Raw genomic sequence first — 17,848 nt, 5'->3', positions numbered from 1 at the left:
TGAGTTGGTGGGCCATGTCTTGATCACTGTGATGCCATGTGGAGCAGAGGTGACAAGTGTGGTGTAGTTGGTGATGTCCCATAGACAGGGTCGTTGAAATAGATAATCGCCATTAATGAAAAAATCACAAATCATGGGATTGTAACTGACCGATACGGCTCAAGGAAGAAAGAATGATAGAGGAAGATTAGGGAGTAGTTGGCACCTGGATCCATGAAAAGAAAATCCAATTCATGAATACCTTGAAAAAGGAAATAGTTGAAGCGTCTTATGTGTCGACGGGTTTCAAGAAAAGAAATCTTGTATGTGATTTCTATCATCAGTTATTATGCATTGGACAATGAAAACCATGTATAGGTGCATCCCTAAAGGACAGGTGATCGATCCAAGACATGATGGATTGGATTTAATGAAGATTGTGTCAAGCAAAGAATACCCTAGCAACTCGATGTTTGAATGCATTCTTGGTGGGAAATCATGGATACAACTATATATACTCGAGATAGAGCAAATTTGATGTTGTGAAGGTTGAGCAGAGAAGAGAAGTGAGTGTGAGAAAGGAGAAAAATTCAGAAAGAGTTCTAAGAAAGTTGCAATGTGAGTGAGCAATCATACCAGTGAGAGGATTCTACCGGCATAACTATAGTCTTGCAGTTGTGCCTAACCGGTAAGGTGTAGCAGAGCAGGCAACATCCAAGAGTGACACAGTGTGTTAAGAGACTGTGTGAGAGAGGGAGAGAGAGATAGCAGAGGCTGAGAATCAGAGACAGTAATCACACAACTGAAAATGTGAAATTCAATGGAGGAGAAAAGACTGTCAAGTGGCAGAGAGTTATTTGATCAAGAGTTGCATAATTCATTTGCAACAAGAAGCCTTAATTGTATTCAAATAGTATTTCAATATACATCACCAAGTTAAATCTTGGTGTAGGGGTTGGTGCTCTTGGGTTGGTGCCCAAAATATTTGTGAGTGTTTTACCTATGAGGATGGATTGGAGCAGTAGTCTCCAACACCTTTTCTCACCGAGGTTTTTCCCATATTAGATTTTTCTTGTAAATCTAGTGTTGTGAGTTACTTGTGTGTGAATGATCTCTTTGGTCTTCTTTCTTGTATTACCAGTATGAATGTTTAAAAGTTAAGTGAGTAATTTCATATTCTAAGTTTAGATTAGAAAAGTGAAGAAGGCTAGGAACCACTGATTCACCCCCCTCTTAGTGGTATTCAGTGTTCAACAAGATGAACAATGAAGCAAAGATAAACTAAAAATTTAGAATTTGACTAAAATGAAATTGAGAAAGTAAAAATAGAAATGAAAAATGAACTCAAAGATGCACTTGTCATTGAATTTGATGTTGACTATGAAGGACCAATGCGACACACCCTAGTCCCTAATGTTACAAAGGGTTGCACTTCTGGATTTGAGATTCTGAGACACATAAAGGCAAAACTACCAAAAAAGTTTGCAAACCAGGTAGGACCAGGGTACCACGCCTTGGTCCTGGACTAGGATGCCATGCCATGGTCCCTGGAAACTAGGATCTATCTTTGAGACTAAGTTTGCACCTGTGTGTTTTGTCGGTCCCAAAATTCGTGCGTCCGTCAGATTCCTGTACATGTACCTATAACTTGAAAAATGGTGTCTAAGTGGCTATATTGGGTTTTGCCTTAGTCAAACCCCTTGTTTTGGTGGTTTCCACCTCCACAAATAGCCAATAATGTATTGAAAATGTGTTTGCAAGAATCTTGTGTATATGCAAGATCCTAAATGAACAAGAAAGTAAATTTAGAGTTCTACCCTACACTTTGGAGAGAAAACCCTAAATGCTTGTAAATGTAAATGTAAATGCCTCAAATAAAAAATGAACTAATGGCTCTAAAGAATGAATGTAAATCTAAAAATGACTATTATCCAACTCATACAAACACACAAAAATAACATGAAACCATACCAAATCCTAAGGGAGAGGTACAAGCCAATCAACAGTCGGTGATCTCCTATTATTCTTCAATGTCTTCAAAGCTCCTGATTGTTGTTGAAGATGATTGATGAGGACTTCATTTATGCTTGATGAATACTTGGTTTGCTGATTGTAGACTCCACATAACATGTACCTTCACTTCATAAGAGGCTCCTTCAATTTCTTGTATATCGATCCCTCAAATGAGGAAAGGAAAGGCTATATGTATGAAACCCTAACTTTGTTTTGAGTCATAGGCCGACCTAGAAATGATATTTTTCACCAATTTCTTGGATTTAAACATTAAAATAATTCCAAAACATGCTGCCAAAGTTCAAGGAGAAAAATTCGGGACCAGGTAGCTAGCTACCTGGTCTGACCAACTTTTTGTCAAATTTGAGAGGAAGAAAAATATTGTGATTTTAAAGTCAATTCCAGGAGTATATGGGAATTTGAGATGTCTAGATATGTGAAATCGGCCCTTGAAAGTCGAAATAGGACATAATTAGGGTATTTGATGAAATGCTTTATTGGAGCAATAAACTAAAAAGGGGCACACTTAATGAAAAGAGCCCAATTTTATAATGTGTAGAGTGGTGAAAGAATAGTTTAGATTTAATTAAATTAATTAATTAAATTCTTAAAGAGAATTTTAAATGCAAGATGCAAACACACTAAGGTGGGTACTAACCTAAGCATGGAATTGTACCACCCAATTAAGGGTGTACAATTTACGATGCTACATTTAGCCCCCACTTTAGCAGTCATATGACACTACATACATGTGAAAGATAAAGTATAGAAAAGTAAATATTTCATGAAAAAGGATATATCCATAAGGTGTCGGATGAAGCCCCCAATGGTATTTGCAATACACTGTTAGGAACCACATCCTACAAAACCACATTGCTAGATAAAATCACAATATTACCTAAATGATTTCTAAGGAAGTGATGAAATTTGTGGGTAGCTATAAGGCCCCCTTGTTTCGGCTTGCTAATTAGTGAGGAGAAATAGGGTATCATATTTACAAATAGTAAATTGTGAAAAGTGGTGATAACAAATGCTCACAATGAAGCTTGATACAAGATCAAACCACATAATTTGGTAAGAAAGAGAACTGAACCCAATTCTAACACAACAAAGAGTATGAGGATTGGAGCTCTCTGACACAAGATGAAAGATTAAGCAAAAGAGAAATACAAAATCAGGGTTTAGAAAAGAATTACCTTTTAAATTTTGAAAAATGAGGAAGATGTCATTATTCAAAGACATCCTCCTTTGAGAATAGAGGGGATCTTTGATAAAGATAACATCTTTTAAAAGGAAGAGAAGGAAGAGAAGAATACACACCTTCTCCAATATTTAGGAAAAGAGGATTCTTAGTGAAGGATTGCACACTTTCACCAAGGAGAGATTATTCATAAAAGATGTATCATTTCAAATAAAGAATAGGTCCTAGATAAGGAAGCCACATATTATTTGCAGTAAATGACATCAAATGAAAAAAACCAATCAATAAAGGAAAGGTGAATCTTTTAGAAAAAGAGAGAAGATTGAAATATCACCCTTTGCCCCCAAGCATAAGGACATCAAAGAAAGATCATTTATAAAAGAAAAATTATTATAAATGAAGGAAAGACATCCTCATCAAACTTAATGCCAATTAATATTAATATCGGTCAAACTTAATGCATGGAATAGAAAGAGAAACAACATCTACAACACATAACACAAAGATTTTGACATGGAAATCCTATAAGGGGAAAAACCACCGTGGGAAACCTTACCCACAATTAAATGATACTCGTGTAGATAGTATGTGTATACAAATGGGGACTACACATGCAAAAAGGACAACTGCCTAGAGCACACTACTCAAATGGGAGTTGCAATGACTACAGTAGGATGGTTAAATCCTAGAATAATGTACTGCTCAAAATAGCATCTCCAATGCTGGATTCAGTACTGGTTAAGCTCTGATAAACACCTTCAAACCTTCCTTTAAACTTCAAATGATGTCTACTTGATTCACTCTATGATCTTCTCATATGATCTTCAATAATACCTCAATACCACATTACCATAATACCACATTACATCTCACAAATGAGATCTTACATTTATACAAAACCTAAGACCAAATGTGTAGGTCGGCTCACTAAGAATATTACAATTAAATCAATTATAAATAAGTCTTTATGTGATACAACATGTTGGCTTAATACATTTACAACAATATCCAATCAATAAATCATCTCCATAACATGTCGTGCTAATCTGGAATAGATAACATATACCGGTCCATAACCTAGACCAATCTGCCGATAACAACAAATATATCAACCCGATTATACCAATAACCAAAACACCAAAATCGAGTATCCAAATCATGTCTTAGACATAATCAAGTGATCTCCAAATGATAACAAATCATCATCAGTGCCGGTGAACCATATAACCTACTGGTGAGCATATATTGGTGACTGTACATAAGTCACTGACCTTGTTGGTGAACACAATGTATCGGTTCATCAGTAAACCAATATAACCATAGTGGCAAATCAACAATGTAGATCTCTAGAAGGATAACTTTTGACATCAATGACAAAACCAATGAAACACATACATAATACCAACAATCTCCCCCTTTGGCATTGATGGCAACACTAGATGGAAAAACATCTAAGTGCCAAAATAGAATGCCAAAAACCAAAAACCAACAATCTTCAGAATAGATCAATACCAGAAATCAAAACCAAAATACAAAGGGTATATATCTCTACCCCAATGAATAATGTTTTTCCATAGATATCTCTCCCCCTTTGACATCAAATGTTAAAGTAGTTTAAGAATAAATACTAGAACATACAACCAATTAACCAACTACTCCCCCTAAGAAGTAGCTCTCCTCCATCAAAGTCAGAAAAAATATTTCTTTGTTAATTTCTACCGGTTTGATGCCAATCTTCAATCATCTAAGTCTCTACTGGTGAGGGTATTACCCCAAGCTTCTCTATGAGATATTCAAAATTTTCCTTAGGAAAAGACTTTGTAAAGATATCTGCAATCTTCTCTTTAGTATTCACATAAACCAATCTTACTTCTTTTGCTTCAACATTCTCTTTCAAAAAATTATATTTGATAGAAACATGCTTAGTCTTAGAGTGAAATACCAGATTCTTTGATATATCAATTGCTATTGAATTATCACAATAAATGATTATAGGTTCTTTTCATTTTACCTTTATGTCCTTCAACATTTTCTTAATCCATAATACCTGAGTACAATTAGTTGTCGCTGCAACACATTCTGATTTTGCTATTGATAATGATGTACAACTCTGCTTCTTTCTTATCCATGAAATCAATTTGATACCAAGAAAGAATGCACCACTAATGGTACTCATTCTGTCATCTACATCTCCTACCCAATTTGCATTGGTGTATGCACATAAATCAAAATTTTCATCTTTAGGATACCATAAACCAAGATTTGTTGTGCCTTGTAGATATTGGAAAATCCTTTTCACTGTTGATTCATGATTTTCTTTAGGATTACTCTAAATTCTTGAAACAATACATACTGCATTCATTATATCAGGTCTGGTTTGTGTTAAATACAGTAAACCTCCAATCATAGATTTGTATCTTGCCAGATTAACAGGAGCTGAATCATCCTTCAATGTTAATTCATCAGTTGTAGTCATAGGGGTACTTACCGGTTTAGAGTTTTCCATACCAAATTTTTTCAGTAGTTCCTTCAAGTATTTTGTTTGACATATGAATATTCCTTTATCAGTTTGTGAAATCTGCAATCCTAAAAATAATTTTATCTCCCCAATCATAGAGATTTCAAATTCTTCCTACATCTTGTTAGCAAAATCCTTACAAAATCCATCTTCTCCTCCAAAAATGATATCATCAATAAAAAATTCAATAAACAAGATGTCATCATTAATCACTTTGTAATATAAGTTGCTTTCAACATTACCTTTAGTGTAACCAAGCTTCAAAAGATATTTGTCCAATCTAGCATACCAAACTCTAGGAGTTTGCTTCAATCCATACAAAGCTTTCCTTAATCTGCAAACCATATCTTTAACATTTTTCAATGAAAATCCATCAGTTTGTTCAATGTAAACTTCCTCTTCAAGATCACCATTCAGAAATGCACATTTTACATCCATCTGATATGCTTTATAATTCTTATGAGCTGCAAATATAAGAAATAATCCGACTGCCTCAATTCTAGCTACTGGTGCAAAGGTTTCATTATAATCAATTCCCTCTTTCTGTGAATATCCTTTACAAACTAATCTTTCTTTATTCCTGATTACCTTACCATCTTCATTGATTTTATTTCTGAATACCCATTTAGTTCCAATTACATTTTTGTCTTTAGGCCAGGGAACCAATGTCCATGTATTGTTCTTTTCAATTTGTTCTAATTCATCTTCCATTGCTTTTATCCAATGTTTATCTTGACTTAGTTCAATAACAGATGTTGGTTCAATTTGAGAAATTAAGCATACCTCTTCATTTTCCACTATTCCTCTTGTCATAACACCTTGATACTTATTATCAATTATTTGATTTTTTGAGTGATTCAGTCTTACATACCTGGGTTTATTTGCATTCTTCTATTCTTCAGTCACTGTGGAATTCTTTGATGATGCCGTGCACTCTATATTGGTTCATTTATGATCATCTCAACTGCCGGTTCAGAATCTACGAACCTTGAATTTCCTCTAAAGTGTTCATCTATCTTCACATTGGCACTTTCAATGATCTTTCTACAATCTTTTATTAAAATATCTATATGCCTTGCTCTTAGATGAATAACCAAGAAATATTCCTTCATCACTTCTAGGATCAAATTTACCAACATACTCATCTCTCCTAATATAGCATTTGCTTCCAAATATTTTGAAGTATTTAAGAGTAGGAGTATTACCAAACCATAGTTCATAAGGGGTCTTACTGGTTTCACCTTTGATGTGAACTCTATTGAAAGTGTAAACCGTTGTATTCACTGCTTCTCTCTAGTACACATGAGGTAGATTTGCTTCCAATATCATGCTTCTAGCTACTTCCAAAATAGTTCATTTATTCCTTTTTATAATTCCATTCTGTTGAGGTGTCCAGGGTGCTGATAGTTGTCTTTTGATTCCATTCACTTCACATAATGTATTAAATTTGTTAGATGTAAATTATCCTCCTTGATCAGATCTCAAACATTTGATTTTCTTACTGGTTTCATTCTCTACCATTTCCTTCTATAACTTGAATTTTCCAAAAGCTTCTGATTTCTCCCTGAGAAAAGTAACTCAACACATTCTAGAATAATCATCAATAATTAGCATAAAATATCTATCTCCCTATAGAATTCTTGTTCTTTCCAGACCACACAAGTCAGTATGAATTAAATCAAGAACATTATTGGATTTCTCAGAAATACTCTTAAACATTGTTCTAACTTGCTTTCCCATTTGACATTCCTTATATACCGGATTATGAAGGTTTCACAATCTTAGGTAAATCCCTTACTGCTTTAGTTGAACTGATCTTTACAATGCAATCAAAATTTACATGACAAAGTCTCTTATGCCATAACCAACTTTCATCAATATGTGCAATCAAACATGTCTTATCACTATTATTCAAATGAAAGATATTACCTTTAGTCCAATTACCGGTTGCAATCTCCAATCTAGTTCTGTTCATGATTTTTCATTTTTCATTTTTGAATTGTAACTAAAATTGCTTTTCAACTAATTGACCAACACTCAAAAGATTATACTTCAAGCCTTCAACATAATAAACATTGGCAGTATTGTGCTTACCATCTAAAGATATAGTGCCTTTTCCTTTGATTAAACAAGCTTTATCATCACCAAATATTACTAGACCTCCATTATATTCCTGAAAAAGATAAGAATTTACTTTTATCACCAGTCATATGATGTGAACATCCACTATCAATGATCCATTCATCTTTTTCTTCAATTTTAGCTATCAGGGCCTGCTCTATCGGTGGGACAGTAGGTGCCAATTGATCTTCTTTTTTGCAACAAATGCCCATCCATTGTCTGCCGGTTCTTCATCAGAATCATCTGTAATTCCTTCATCAACATAGTAACATGATTTATCTATGTTCTTCTTAAATCTCTGATATTCAGGGATAGGCTTATATGTTCTTGTAGATGCATAAGTCACTAACCTTGCCGGTGAACACAATGTGTTGGTTCATTAGTAAGCCAATATAACCATAGTGCGAAATCAACAATGTAGATCTCTAGAAGGATAAGTGTTGACATCAATGACAAAACCAATCCAACACATCCATAATACCAACAAATGAGCCCCCAGTAAGTGAGCTACCAATTTCCCATAATGATGAGAAACATAATAGCCACTAATGTTCTTTGAATATATGATAGATTGGATGAAGAATTTGAATATGACATGTTAAATGCTCTACCATCTATGAGATTAAAAACATGTATATGATGATAAATATTGAAAATTCTTGATCAAGAGAGTAGTTTGTAGGAGAAGAATAGGCCACTAAGTCATGTTCTTCTTGCACAAATGAAGACTTAGGAAAGGTATAAGTATAATTCATTAGGGTCTTATTTCTAGAAGAGATTATAGTAGAATGAATAGAGGATAAGGCCTCATAAGTGGGATTGGAAATCTCTTGGGGAGATTCACAAAGAGGCTTATCAATCACCATAATTTCTTTATGAAGGGGATGAGTGCTGGGTTATATAGAGGATGATCTAATTGAAGTGAATTTATCATCGCTACTAAATATAGCATTCAAATTAAGAGATGGTCCTTTAAATTCATTGGCGGGCTTTGAAGGATTATATCCAAGTCCAAATGAAGCTTCACGTATGTTATTTTCTAAAGGAACCTTAATTCCTTGTTCATTCACACCACAACCATTGTTGTTATATCCACTCTTAGCTAAAATGTGAAAACATAGACCATAAAGGGATGCCATATCAAAAAGAGATGATGGGGCATCATAGGTCTCAATGCCATAATTAGATGAAGCTTGTGAATAATTTCTTGAATTAGCATTAACCACAAAATTGTTACTTAATTGTTTAGACAAAGTGGGTTTCTTTTTAGGTTCATCCTTATCTTTCCCCTTCTCAATCTTAGATCCTTTCAAAGAGACCCTATATTCTCCCACAAAAGTAGAGTTAAAGTCTAGAGATCCCCAATCATCACCCAACATAACTTGTTCTAGTCAAAAAGCATCTTTAGGAGGAGATGGTGATTCAGTGTGAGTGGAAGAAGAATCAAGATTACTCAAATAAGTAGACATACTTGAAGATGTAGGAGTGGTGTAGGGGTACAAGCCTCAATTTCATAATTTATTGATTGAAAAATTAATTTTTTTGATAGAAAGGTGTTGGGAAGGAACAAATAATCCTTTGTTTATGTTTTGTTTTGTAAAAAGGTCCTAGTTGTCCATTTTGTAAGGCCTAGTGGCCTAGGGTGCATTATAAACCCTATGGTCAACTAGGGTAAAAGGGAATTAGGATGAGTATAATTAGGGAGTCAAGGTTTTTTTGGTCTATTTATATCCATTTCAATGTGTTTAGGTCCCTAGGTTGATGATCAAATTAGTTTGAATGGCAAAATGCAAAAATTGTCAAAAATTGACAAAGTTGTCAATTTGTAAAGCAACTTTTCAAAAAGTTGTTGTAATTAGTTTTCCAATGTTCCTAAAAATATAAAATCAATTTGAACATGTTGGGAAAACTATAAAATGCCTCAACAAACTCATGTGAGGGTTTTTGTGGTCGACATTTGTAAAACTTGATATTTGAAATCAATAAAAAAACTGTATTTTCCATAAAATTTGCTGTTCTTTTGGTTGGTACAGAATTTCACGACCTCCAAACTGAAAAAATATTTCATGGGGAGTTAGAGGGGTGAAATAAATTTATTTTGAATCCAACCAGAGGTCTGGAGGTGGAGTATTGAGGGAGAAAAGTTGTAACAGATCCAAACAGCCCGGAAAAGTGCCCTTTCCTAGGGCTTCAACTTTAATTTCCCATTTCTTCCAAATCCACCATGGGAAAATTCTAAAACTTGGTGAAATGGAGGATTTGGGATTTTATTTTAATATACAAAAGGTTTCAGATCGAAATGATTCAGTTTGGATGAGATTTTATTAAATTTGGCCAGGCATCTCTATGTGACTGGTTGTGGGAATTGAATAGAATTCATGAACAATCCCCATAACTTTAGTTTTAATGCAAACCAGAAGCTATAACTTGGTATTTGGTGATTATCTAGGTACCCCAAGGTGTTACACTTGCTTCTCTTGATAAATTGTAGGTTTTTAGGGTAGTTCCTTTGTTAAGTGCTTAAATTAGCCCTTCTAGCCATAGATGAGGGTTCATTAGTAATGGTACTCGCAAGAGGTTCCAAAACTTTTCCTTTGGTAGAAAGTGCTGCCCTAGGTTGGTGTTAAATAAAATAAAACAATATTGGCCTATCCTTTGGAGTTTTTGGGTGGGAAGCCAAAAAGTGAGTTTTGAAGGCTAATAGGTCTAAGGAGCCAATTTGCACTTTGTGACTTGAACAACCAAATCAGAGGGTTGTTGGGAATAATTTGAGTTTTTAGGAACCTATTGAACCTATTTTGAGCCTTGTTAGGACTATCAAACTATTTGGAGGGGTTGTGAGCAATTTTAGCCATTTTGAGCATTTTTGCCTGTGGGGTTTGAAACCAAATATTGATAACTTTGCACAATGTACCATTGTGGGGTTATGGGGATTGAAATATGTGAGATGCGATGTTGAATTTATGATCTTAAAGGTGTGAGTCTTGGTTGGAGTGAATCCTTAAAAAGGAGGGTTTGTTGCTTGGTTAAGCAAGTGAGTAACTTGGAACATTTTCAAGTTGTTTGAACCATACCTCTACATCAAGGAGCATTTGAAGAAGTATTAGAAGTAGTTAAACAATAAGACAAGGTTTTCAATGGGACATGTAAATTGGTATCAACATACAAAGAATACATCTTATTGTTGTAGATGAACTTAAGTTGCTTATGCAAAGTAGAAGGGATGACTTGCATACAATGAAGCCAAGGATGCCCTAATAAAATATTGTAGGTCAAATTATCAGGCATGGAATGAATAGTTGTGGGTGAAATAATAGGTCCTCCCTTGATAGGTAAGGTTATAATACCTAATGAAGACCTAGAAGCATTATAAAAGCCACAAATAGTAAGGGACTCTGGTTTAATGAGAGATGTATCCACCTTGATTTTATGCAGTAGACTAATGCTACAAACATTAAGGCCAAAGCCATTGTCAACAAGGGTTCTTATTATAACATTACCATTTATAAGGACAACAATCATAAGAGGACCATATTGATGTTGGAGATCATGAAAAGGCAACTCATCTTGCGTGAATAAAATTTGAGCTTTAGGAGTGTTTATAGGATCAATCAAAGAAGCCATATTATTAGGTGTCACTACGGGTGGGACATCTAAGTTCCTTAGAGAATCTTATAGCATTCCATGATATGTAGATGAAGTTTGAATCAAATCCCAAAGAGATATCCTGGTAGGAGTAGCTTTGAGTTGTTCAATGAGGTCATACACTTTACCAAGAGTTTGTGACATACGAGGTTCTTGTGGAAGAATAGGCTAGGAAGGAGAAAGTGAAGAAGGAATAACCAGAGGAGGACTAGGTTTCCTATTGTTCCATGTATTATGTGTGTGGGAAATTGAATTGTAATTCTCTTGGGTCATCTGTTTAGCATAGTCATAAGGACTCTTAATGGGATATACCCCCTTGCATAGTAATAATTGGCTTGTTAGGGGTGCAAAAGGCATCATTACTATAATCACCTTGAACCTCAAAGAGAGGCTTGTTAAGAGGTTGATAATTTCGAAGAGGACTAGCACCTTGAACTATGAAGAGGGGTTTATTAGGTGTTTTATTCACATGTATCATATTGATTGAAGATGGTTTAGGAACATGTGAGGAAGGTCTAGTGGAGTTGAAACCATTAGGTGGTTCATAAAGAGGCTCATCAATCTTAAACATTTGTTCATGAGTAGGACTTTATTTGGATTGAATGGAAGGGATATCCTCATAGAGGGGATTATTAATGATAGTAAATACTTGTAATCGAAGAACATTCTCTTGTTCCAAAGTATCCTTACAAGGGGTATGCATTTTAGGAGAAGGATCAACATCATTCATATGGTAAGAATTATTGAAAGAAGTATTGATAGTCTCTTCTTGCACAAAAATGTTATGATGAATAGTATCAATTTTGGGAAAAGGATTACCATTAGTCATCAATGTTTCATGCTTAGAAGGAAGAGTATTCAAAGAAGGTGTAGTGTTAGTAGGAAAGATCATATCATCCTCTATCACCAAAGGATCTACATGGGAGAGGTACTCTCTAGGAAGGATCAACATTCTTCTTCAAGGATTCATCTTTGGGAGGGAGATCATTGCAAGAGATGTTAACAATCTCTTCTTGTACTAGGGTATACTCATTAGTAGAGCCAAGTTGGAGAGAGGGAAATGCTTCATCTTTAGAGGGAATATTATTGAAATGAGTAGAAGGTGAGGTGTTATTAAGGGAATTGTCAATCATATCACCCTCTTTTAGCATAATATCATCTTCTTTGACCGAGGTACTCTTATAGGGAAAGGACAAATTAAGAGAATAATCAAGACCATCATCCAATGTTTCATCCCAAATAGGAAGGTCATTGAGACAAGTGTTAGAAATTTCTCCTTGCACTATTGTGTCCTCATGGGTAGAGAGAATTTTGGGAGGGGGAATAGTATTATCTATTAATGATTCATCTTTAGAAGGGAGAGCATTAATACATGTATTATTGAAATCATCCTCTTGCCTCAAAATTTCCTTGGTAGGATCTTTAAGAGAGGGGTGGAGAGTCATAAGAAGGTCTAAGAAACTATCATGGTGCAAAGACAAGTTGACCGAAGGCTGATGTAGGTAAAATGGGGTTCAGGGCAATACCTCAAATTTTTTTTTTGGCATGAAAATATTTGAAAATTTCTTTTTTTTTTAACAAAATGTAGTGAGAGAAATAATGAAAGCAAAGAAAGTAAACTAAATGTCTAAGTAATGAAGCAATTATGTGACACACTAAATGCATGCATAAAAGTGCATGAACTATATGTTTAAGAAATGAACACACACTGCATACAACAATATTTTGGGGTTTTTATGTTTTTTTGATAGAAATGAAACATGAAACAACAAGATCTAATTAAAAAATGAAGATCTAAGAAGGTTGGATTCATATCAAGTTCACCAAAATGTGATCTCAAAAAATGGGATCAAGTAGTTTAGGACCTAACCCCACTTTCCTCCACACATTGGAATACGAAAGAGCCTAGGGAGATATTTGAATTTGAATACTTCTTGTGAGAGAAAGAGTAAGTCAAGGAATATCTCTTAGGGTTTCTATTCCTTTTCTATAATGTAGAGGAGATGTGAAAAATATGATGCAATAGCCAACTATGCTAGGAGATGAACAATGAAGCAAACATAAATTGAAAATGCAGAATTTGACTGAACTGAAATTGAGAAACTGAAAGTAGAAATGGAAAATGATCTTAGAGGTGCACTTGTCACTAAAATTTGATGCTAACTATGCAAGACCAAGGAACCATGCCCTAGTACCTGATGTTACAGTGGGTTGAACTTTTGGCTCTAAAATTTTGAGACACAAAAATGCAGAACTACCAAAAAAGGTTGCAAAACAGAGAGGGCTAGGGAACCACACCCTAGTCTTGGACTAGGATGCCATGCCCTGGTCCCTGGAAGCTGGGATCTAGCTTTGAGATTGAGTCTGCACCTGTGTGTTCTGTCAGTCCCAAAATTCATGCGTTCGCCAGATTCCTGTACTTGCACCTGTAAGTTGAAAAATGGTGTCTAGGTGGCTATATAGGGTTTTGCCTTAGTCAAACCCCTTGTTTTGGTGGTTTCCACCTCCACAAATAGCTGATAATGTATTGAAAATATGCATGCAAAAATCTTGTGTATATGCAAGATCCTAAATGAGCAAGAAAATAAATCTAGAGTTCTACCCTACACTTTGGAGAGCAAACCCTAAATGCTTGTAAATGTAAACATAAATGCCTCAAATCACAAATGAACTAATGGATCTAAAGCATGAATGTAAATATGGAAATGACTATTATGAGTCTCATACAAAGACACAAAAATAGCATGAAACCATACTAAACCCTAAGGGAGAGGTACAAGCCAATTAATGGTCGGTGATCTCCTAATATTATTCAATGTCTTCAAAGCTCCTAATTGATGATGACTTGATTGATGCTTGATGAATTCTTGGTTTTCTGATTGTAGACTCCACATAACCTATACCTTCACTTGATAAGAGGCTCCTTCAATTGCTTGTAGATGGATCCCTCAAATGAGGAAAGGAAAGGCTATATGAATGAAACTCTAACTTTGTTTTGAGTCATAGGACGACCTAAAAATGATATTTTTTTGCCAATTAATTGGATGTAAACATTAAAATACTACCAAAACATGCTCCCAATATTTGGGGAGAAAAAGTTGGGATACCTAGTCCGACCAATTTTTTTTCAAATTTTTGGGGAAGAAAAATATTATGATTTTAAAGTCGATTCCAAAAGTATATGGGAATTTGAGATTTCTAGATATGCAAAATCGGGCCTTGAAAGTCGAAATAGGACATAATTAGGGTATTTCATGGAATGATTTATTGGAGGAATAAAATAGAAAAGGGGAACACTTAATGAAAAGGGCCCAATTTTATGATGTGTAGAGTGGTGAAAGAATACTTTAGATTTAATTAAATTAATTAATTAAATGCTTGAAGAGAATTTTAAATACAAGATGCAAACACACTAAGGTGGGTGCTAACCTAAGCGTGGAATTGTACCACCCAATTAAGGGTGTACAATTTACGATGCTACAATTTTATATTCTTATACTTTTTAAAATTTAAAATTTAGATTAAAAAATATAATTTTGTTAACCACTATAATATTATAAAATAAAATAATATGATATAAACATGCTCCATTTAAAAAAAATTAAGTCTTGATCATATAGTAAATGTTATATGTTTAATTTTTATATAGAATCATTATTCAATTATATTTATTTTATTTAAAAAATATATAATATAATTTATACTTATTATTATATGCAATATTTTAATATTATAAATATTATATACCATTTCCTATACACGTATCTCTTCCCCTTCTATCTCTTCCTCTTTATATACATGTCTCTTCCTCTCCCCCTCTCTCTCTATAAAAAAATAACAACATATTGGCAATAGATCCTTATTACTCTCTATCACTCTATATTACCATGTACATCTATCTTTCCTTCTCCCTCTTCCTCTATATCTTGCTTTCTCTTTTTTTTTTATATCTGCCTCTCTATCTTCCCACCTCCCTATCTTTACCTCTTGTTAGGATTAATGATAGTCCCACAGATACTTGGGGGGGGGGGGGTGAATCAGTATCTAACTAATTGAGAGAATACCTAACCTTATTAAGTATTTTGCATTCCAAAATAGTGTACCGATAAATAAGAATTAATGCATTAAATAGAAACAATAAAGACAACATAGAAAACACACCATAACACAAGATGTTTAACGAGGAAACCTGGTGTGGGAAAAACCTCGGTGGGATTTGTGACCCACAATATTCACTCACTGGCCAATGAATAAATATTACTTACAATGTGGTGCCTACACATGCAAGAAGGCCAACTGCCTAGAGCTCACTGCTCAATCTACAAAATGGAAGTCTCACTAACTTACAAAATGGATTATGAGAATCCAATATAATGTACTGCTACAATTCAACATCTTCTATGCTAGGTTTAGTACCGGTTTAAGCTCATATTGTAACCATAACCTTATACAAAATTTGCCTTAATATTCACTCATCTCTTCTCTTCTATCCTATGTCATGTCCATAATTATGAAATGATTTACAAGATCTCATACATATATGAGTCTATTACAATATGCCATGTTGTCTTTACAAAAGATATGTATAATTAAATACAATAAACAAAAGTTTTCTCATGTCGGCTGGAGTGCCGGTATACATTGTTGTCGCTGTCAGTGAAGTGTCTGCAGGTGTCGATGCCTATCGGTGCTGGTGCCTAAAGGTATCCAAAAGGTTGCTGGTAGGTTTCCATCAATGACAACACCATCATTTCTCACTAGAGTGTAGAGTGCCAAAACCTCTCACCCTACCTCCCTTTATATCTATATTTATTTGTCTCCCTTTTGGTCTCACTCTATATTTCTCCCACTCCCTCTATCTCTAGACATGTGTCTGTCTATTCATTTATGTTCCTCCTTATTTGTCCCTCTCTATCCCTCTCACTATTATTAGGCCTCTATATCTACATCTCTTCTTCTCTTTATATCTATTTCTCCATACTTCTCCCAACACCCCCTTTATTTCAATCTTGTTATCTCGTCCTCTCTCTCCACCCCTATATCTCTCCCTCACTCTATTTCTACTATATCACTTCTTATCTCTATATTTGTCTTTCTATCTCTCCCTATATCTCTATCTCTTTACCTCTACATATTTATCTCTTTCATCTCTATCTATCCCCATCTCATCTCTTTATCTCTCTCCCTCTCTCCTCACATTCTCTCCATTTCCATCTTTACCTATACCTTTTTTTTATCTCTATCTCCTTACTCCCTCTCCCTCACTCTTCCTTGCTCCACCTCTCCCTCTCTCCCTATTATTAACATAGCATTAGCCTAATTATCTTCTCTATTCATAGGTTCCATTTCACTCCTAAATGGATCTTTATAAGTGGATACATAGTTGATTTGAGGATATCATTTCTTCATTAAGACCTTTTTTGCACAAACAACATCACCTTCTAAAATGACCTACCAATTGACCTCATTTAATACACAAGAGTATGCAACTAATAGATACCTTTTTGATGTATCTTAGACATTTTCCAACACAGACATAGAACAAATCTCAAATATTTGGCAAAAGGTAGGGACTCTAGCTGCATCACAACTCTTGTTCTATTTGTTTGGTGTATTACAATAATATAAGGAAAATATTTTCTAAAGACTATAGATGGAGTAAAGAATTATTTAATTGTTGAAGTTTATTGCTATGGATCACAACCTCCTTTTATTCACATAGGTTGTTAGTTGTGGTGTAGTTCCTAGTTAGGAAGCATAACCCAATTCTTTTCACCCATATGGTGACCTATGTGGTATTTGCTCTGTGAGGATGGTTATTTGCACAGGTGGTGACTTTGTCTCATTTCAATCCATTGGTGGAAGCTTATAGTTGTCGGGAATTTGTTGGGAACCCTATTCATTGGCAACAGTTTTATTGGAGTTTAGTGTTTCTTATTGTGGTCATCTCCTCATGTTTGTGCATCCTTTCTATTCGAGGGTTCATATCTTTCATAGTTAATTCTTTGATTTATGTCTTGTATTATGATATTGTTTACAAAACATGCCTCCATTCTAAGATTTGTATTTCCTTCATCATCCATGACACCATTTATGTTATTGTATTTAATAATCTTGTTCATAAGCTTTACAATGATTTTGTTTGTCTTGTATGCGACCACTTTGTCCATCGGTTAGTGGCCTATTACCATTTATGATTTCCTTGACATAGATCTTGTTTGACATTAGTGGCAACATTCAATTTTCTATTAATCTCATTCATCCATAAAAGATAATGAATATCTACTTGACATCAATGACAAACTTTCCAACAATCTCCCCCTTTGTCATTGATGGAAACATAAATTTATTTCTTTTCTCTAACTTTCCCC

The sequence above is a fragment of the Cryptomeria japonica genome, chromosome 10 (assembly GCF_030272615.1).
Source record: "Cryptomeria japonica chromosome 10, Sugi_1.0, whole genome shotgun sequence".
NCBI classification, from domain to species: Eukaryota; Viridiplantae; Streptophyta; class Pinopsida; order Cupressales; family Cupressaceae; genus Cryptomeria; species Cryptomeria japonica.
This window is presented reverse-complemented; position numbering follows the sequence as displayed.